Source organism: Rhinopithecus bieti, unplaced genomic scaffold, assembly GCF_001698545.2.
Source record: "Rhinopithecus bieti isolate Rb0 unplaced genomic scaffold, ASM169854v2 scaffold_2574, whole genome shotgun sequence".
NCBI lineage: Eukaryota > Metazoa > Chordata > Mammalia > Primates > Cercopithecidae > Rhinopithecus > Rhinopithecus bieti.
In genome coordinates this window covers 2,188,432-2,195,524 of record NW_016804493.1, presented here as the reverse complement: position 1 = coordinate 2,195,524, position 7,093 = coordinate 2,188,432, and positions in this window count along the sequence as shown.

The window sequence follows — 7,093 nt, the reverse complement described above, 5'->3', positions numbered from 1 at the left end:
ATATTGCAAACAGCAACAGCACGAGGGGAACTTTTAACCAGGCCAAAGGTGATGGGGTACAACTGGGTTTCAAACCACCTATTTCAGGGTTATCTGTGGATGCTGAGGCAGCAAGTGTGTTACACAAATTTACGACAGTCACACACTGTGCTTGGGTCTGAGGATGGTTAAAGAAAAAACTGCTCTTACGCATGTTGAAATGGTTGGTAAGACTTTGTTGAGGTCTATCGCAACAGGTGTAAGACTATCATAATCATCTTAGGAGAGATTGGACTCAACTTAGAACATGGCACAGACATCTGAGGATTGATCACCAGTGAGCAGACTGAGGTGGGTCCATCGAAAGAAAATTGCTGAGAGGTTACATGGCGAATAGGGAGATTCTTACTGGAGACAGGTCAAGGACTTATATACCAAAAGTTGTGGGGGAGGAACTTGATCAGGTATGGAGGGTGATCAGATATCGAGGGTATGGAGGTTCTTGCTAAACTGACTTAGCAACATTCAAGCTAAAACTGAGACAGCAGGCCAAAGACAGCACTTTAGCTTTAACCAAAGTCAAAGCCTAGTCAAGAAGAGGAGCTTTACTAAAGTTTACACTAGAAGAGTCTTTGTCAGGTACTAGAGTGAACAAGGCAGCCAGTTTCTTGAGCCCAGAGTTAGATAAAGTGACAGTCTAACAGCCCATGATGTCTTGGCAGCTTATTGTGGGCTATGACCCTTGCTTGGGTTTTATTTTCTCATATCAATATTTGAGCAGGACGACAGAAGGTGGAGGCGATGGTAGTGGAGAGGGGAAGGGGTGGGAAGAGATGTGGCAGCCTGCATGGCAAGTGAGTTTCAAGACCTGCCAAGCATAATTCATTCACCTGGGAGAGAGCAAGAGGCAACAAGCCCAGGGCTGGGTTTTGGTCTCAGCTCCCCACCTCCCTGGGTATCTGACCTTTTCTCCTGGACTGTCCTATCCTGGATATGTCTTCTAACCCTGCTGTGCCACTGAGATTCACAGTGCCTTGGTTTTGCCTCTCTCTGACGAAGCATCAGCCTTCAAGAGTGGGAGACTGGGAAAACAAGTTGCTGCATGACTATCCTGGACCTTTCTCAGTCTTGCCTTTTGTGTGTGTTCCTGAAAACCCCACTTCCCAGCCTAATAGGTACAGTGAGAACACACACAATGCACACACACACTTGCAGGTTCATTCATTCAGACAACATCTACTGAGCATCTTATTCTGTGCTAAGTGCTGTCAAGATACAGAGATGGATGAAACACTTATCCACAAGCTCAGACATCCATACAGTCACAGTGTGTGTTTAGGCATGTAGATAAGAACTCACAATAGAAGCTTAGACTTGAAAAGCTTCATAGGAGAGAGAACATAGTAATGACTATCATTTAAGAAACACTATATGTCCAACACTGTTCTAGAACTTCATGCACATTAACAATATGCAACTATCCTATAAGGTAGATCCTACAATTAAGCTCCTTTACAAGGAGGCTTAGGGAGATTATCTTGTCAAAGACACAAAGCAATGCAGTAGTGAAGCTGGGATTGAAACTCAGAGCTGGTACACAACACATTGTACAACACACTATGGAAGTATCATAACCCCTACTGCAGTATTGTGCAAATCGGTAATTTACAATGGACATTCAGATCTGGGAAGTTTACTTCCACTCGGGGATCAGAGGAGCATGAAAACCCATTCAATATGATCACAAAACAGAAAGGGACTGTGGCAGAATTTGGCAGACACTAGGGAAGCTAAACCATTACTAGTAGCAGCTGGGTTCTCAAACGCTCATATCGTGCTGGAAAGCACTTCTCTTTCTTGCAATGTCATGTTTCTCAGACCTCACTGTGAACACAGCACATCTGGGAATCATGGTAAAACTCAGGCTCCAATTCAGCAGGTCTCGGTGGGACCTGGGACTCTGCATGCCTACCAAGCTCCTAGCTGGTGCCAATGCTGTTAATCCATAGAATACGCTTGGACAAGCAAAGCTCTGGGGCAGTGGTTCTCAAAGTGAAGTTCTGAGAACGAGGCAGCAGCAGCAGAATCACCCAGAAGCTTGCTAGAAATGCAAATTCTAAGGCCCCACTCCAGAATAAACGAATCAGGAACTCTAGGGTGGAGCCCAGGAATCTACGCCTTCACAAACTCTTCACGAGATGCTGATGCACACTGAAGTTTGAGAACCGCTGCTCTAGACGGCACTGTATTCTCCTTCTCTGTTCACCTTCATTTATAATTTTTTTTCCTGTTAGGTGCTCTGATTCACTTCTAAATGAGGGAGGAAGTCCTAATACACTTGCTACCTGCTTGGGAGACCAACGCAGAACTCTTCCTAAAAAGCCTCTCTAAACTTCTCAAAGATGGCTGTGTGTAGTTAAGTGGTAAAACCCCGGCCAGACTCCAGACTCATCTTTACCCAGATTCACCTTTAGTCTGTGCTCTACATGATCGTTAATATATGACATACATGTATGTCTATACACACATTTGCATATGCAGGCTTTGTTCCACTTCATAGATTTGTTGTAAGGCATACACTTAACTACAATGAACATTTCTGAGATCCATATGTAACAGCAACAACATAATAGAAGTAAAAACGCCGAACACATATTATTTCAGAGAAATGCCTCATTCTTTGATTAACACGATCTCGGTGTTTGTTAGCTGGAAGGTTCTAATTTCTCAATAATAGTGCATTCAAGGCTATTAGCATAATTTTATGATCCCTAACTATAATTCAATGAAAATTGAGATGTTTGTTTCCACTGTATCAAATTTGCCTCTGGTGGATACTGGAAATCCATTGACTGAAGTTCTGTACCAGTTAAGGTAGAATGGGGTAAGCAGTAAATAAATAAATATAAATTTTCAGTGGCTTATTTTTATTACATGCCACACTCATATTACATGTCCAGCATGGTATGTGTGTATATAATGGCAAGAGTAGGGGAATGGGTGCAGTACAGCCCTCCTCCAATCACTCAAAACCTAGGCTCACAAAGCTCTAGCATCTTGGGACCCAGTTCCCTCAATGTGTGGCTCCAAGGATACTGTTGCAAGGCAGAAACAGGATACCCCTGCAGTGGTTTTTTCACTCTCTTAGCCATAAGGGGCACACATTACTTTCATTCATATTTCATTAGCCAGAACAAGTCTCATGACTCTGCCTAGTTGTGAGGAAAGAGGAGTCTCCTATATGTCCAAGAAGAAACGGAGAACTAGAAACCAGTGAGCAACAGTATTATCTTCACACTCAGCTGAAACCTGTTACATTTGAATGCCTATAAGCATAATCAGGTAGAAAGATGATCAACAATCAGCTCAAAAACATCTCTGTAAATCAGCATGTGTGACATTGCCATTCATGGAGCATTTATTACGTCAAGAACTTGCTATGCTATTTCATGTACATCATTTCAACCGGTGCTAAAACAGCCCTAATGGGATGGCCCCATTATCTAACCTACTAGTTTAAAATGCAGGCAAGATCTGAGGCAGGATGTGAATCCAGTTTCATCTGACTCTGGAGTACATGGACTTAACCCACATGCGATACCCGTCAGTAACGATGCTGGCTCCTCCCCTTCAAAACTCTTTGGTTACTCACTGCCTTTCTGTGGACTTTGTAGTTATTTAAAATCCTATTCTACCAGGGACGAACCACAATCTCTGCAGGCCCTTCTCCAGTGTACTGGACTGGGTCCAGGACTGCAACTAGTGTGGACTTTGTAAGGTCAGTTCCCAAAAAACATCATTAGTAAAACACACTAGAGGATGCCCCACCCCCTAGAAGTAAGGGCAAGTTTAAGACTTAGATGCTAATCTACTCTCACTTTCTCTTCTGTCCTACTGAGAGAGGTAAGAACTCTGGTCCTCCCCAGGAGCGAAAGGCGCCCATCATCTATGGACACACTACAAGGAAAATACAAGGCAGAAACATTTAACGGGACATAGACACGGAATGAGACGGAGAGAAGGGTTCTTGTTTTCTTCCATTGGCTACCTGGAAATTCAAAGATAGATTTAAACGCATTGAACATCTTAGCACCTTATCCTTGGCTTCTGGTAAAATTTCCCCCCCATCACCACTTGTACAGTTCATGTTCCTCACTTAGCTTCTGTGTTAATATCAGTTGAATCACCTTAAACCATTTTTTAATAGGCAGGATATACAGGCACACCTTGTTTCATTGCACTGCACTTTGTTGTGCTTTGCAGATATTGGGTCTTTAAAAAATTGAAGGTTTGTGGCAACCCCGCATCAAGCAAGTCTATCAGTGTCATTTTTCCAATAGCACATGTGATCTTTCTGCTACTATCACTGTGGGTGTACACCCTGTGATATGATACATGATACTTTCGCAATCTTTCTGCTATCACAATGGTTGTATACCCTCTGATATTACACACGATACCTTCACGATCTTTCTGCTACTATCACAATGGGTGTACACCCTGTAATATTAAGCATGATATCCTCGTGATCTTTCTGCTAATATCACAGTGGGTGTATAGACTGTGATATTATGCATGATATCCTTGTGATATCTCTACTAGTATCACAGTTGGGGTACCCTCTGTGATGTTATCCAGAAAATTTCACAATCTTTCAGCTACTATCACAGTGGGTGTACACCTTGTGATATTATGCCTAATATCCTCGTAATCTTTCTGCTAATAGCACAGTGGATGTACACCCTGTGATATTATGCATGAAATCCTCCCGATCTTTCTGCTACTATCACAGTGGGTGTGTATTTATGCCTGATACCCTCAAAATCTTGCTGCTACTATCACGTACACCGTGTGACATTATGCATCATATTTTTGCGATCTTTGTGCTACGATCACAGAGGATATACACCCTCTGTGTACACTCTGTGATTATATGCATGATATTTTCATGATATCTCTGCTGCTATCACAGTGGGTGTACACCCTGTGATATTCATGGCATGATTATCCTCGAGGATTTTTCCTGCTGGATATCACAGCCTTTGTAGCCCATGTGTCTCTACACCCCTGTGCCATGTTCATGTAGCGACTATCCTTGTGATCTTTCCGCTTAAGTATCAATTCATTAGTCTTGCTTTACACCCCTGTGTGTACACCTGTGATGTTATGCTAGGATACCTGCGATCATCTTTGCGTAATATCAATCACAGCTGGCTCTTAACACCCCTGCTGCTGTCACACCCTCTCGCTGCATGTTATGCGGATATCCTTGCATTCCTCTTCCGGTCTAATTCCAATCACAGTGGCTGCACACCATGTAGTTACACACTGTGAGTGTTACTCAGGATATTTCGCGATCTTTCCGCTAGTATCAATCAATCACAGTGGCTCTACACCTCTAGTGTTATATCAGCCCTGTGACACCGTGTATCGCACGGACCCTAATCTCCCGAGGATATCTTTCCGCCTCAATATCAGTCCAATCCACTGTGGCTGCACCTCTCCTGCTGTGTACCGCCTGTTGATTATCTTAACCAGGCACTATCCCTCGCCAACTCCTTCCTTACTCATCACGATCATCACCACGTGGCCTGCACATCTGTGTGTACACACTGCCATCGTTGTATTCTGTGGTTATTATGCCAGGATATTCTACTCCATAGATTTGTCCTCGTCGGATCTTTTTTGCTAGTATCACAGTTAGGTGTACAACCTGTGGTATTATCCATGGCATCCTCGCGACCTTTCTGGCTAATATACAGTGGGTGTACCACCCTGGCTGTGCACCACTACGCATATTATTCATGAGCATCGTCGCGACCTTTCCGCTAATACATCAGTGCGGTGTATATCTCAGGTGCACACCCTCCATAACTATGCATGATTATTCTCGCGAACTTTTTCTGCTACCTATCACAGTCGAATGTACACCCTGCGATATTATACTGATATCCTCACGCATCTTTTGCCTTAATATCACCAGTGGCTCTACACCCTGTGATAATCTCCTCATACATGGCACCTTCTACGCGACCTTCTCGCCTTTTTCCGCTAATATCACAGCGGGTGTACATCCCGGGTGCACACCTTGCACTACTACTATGCATGATAGCCTCACGATCTTTCTGCTACTATCACAGTGAATGTACACCCTGCAATATTATGCATGATATCCTCACGATTTTCCTCCTAATATCACAGTGAATGTACACCCTGCAATATTATGCATGTTACCCTCGTGATCTTTCTGCTACTATCACAGTGGGTGTACACCCTGTGATATTATTCATAATATCTTTGATATTACTGCTAATATCACAGTGAGTGTACACCCTGTGATATTATTAATATCTTCAATATTACTGATAATATCACAAAGAGTGTATACCCTGTGATGTCATTTATAATATCTTTGATATTACTGCTAATATCACAGTACTGCCAATATCACAGTTGGTGTACACCCTGTGATGTTATTCCTAATATTTTCGATTTTACTGCTGATATCCCAATGGGTGTACACCTCGGTTGTACTTCTGCTGTAATATTATTTATAATATTTTCGATATGATGGCTAATATCACAGTGGGTGTACACCCTGTGATATTATTCATAATAATATGGAAGCTGTGTATAAACATTGGATATTATGAATATCGGAGCGATATTTAATTAATATCACAGTGTGTAAACACTGTGTTAACACAGTATACTATAAATATGAGAGTGATATTTCATTAATATCATGGTTTGTAATCAATGAGTGTAAACACTGGATATTATAAGTATTAGAGTGATATTTCATTAATATCACAGTGTGTAAACAGAGTGTGCAAACACTGGATATTGTAAATATCGGAGCGGTATTTTATAAATATCACAGTGTGTAAACACCGGATATTTTAAATATGAGAGCAATATTTCATTACTATTACAGTGTGTAAATATTTAAATATCAGTCATATTTCATTATTATCAACGTGTTTAAACACCGTCTGTAAATGCTGATATTATAAATATCAGAGCGACGTTTCTTTAATATCATAGTGTGTAAACACCAAATATTATATATATGAGAGCGATACTTCATTAATATCATAGTATGTAAACACTG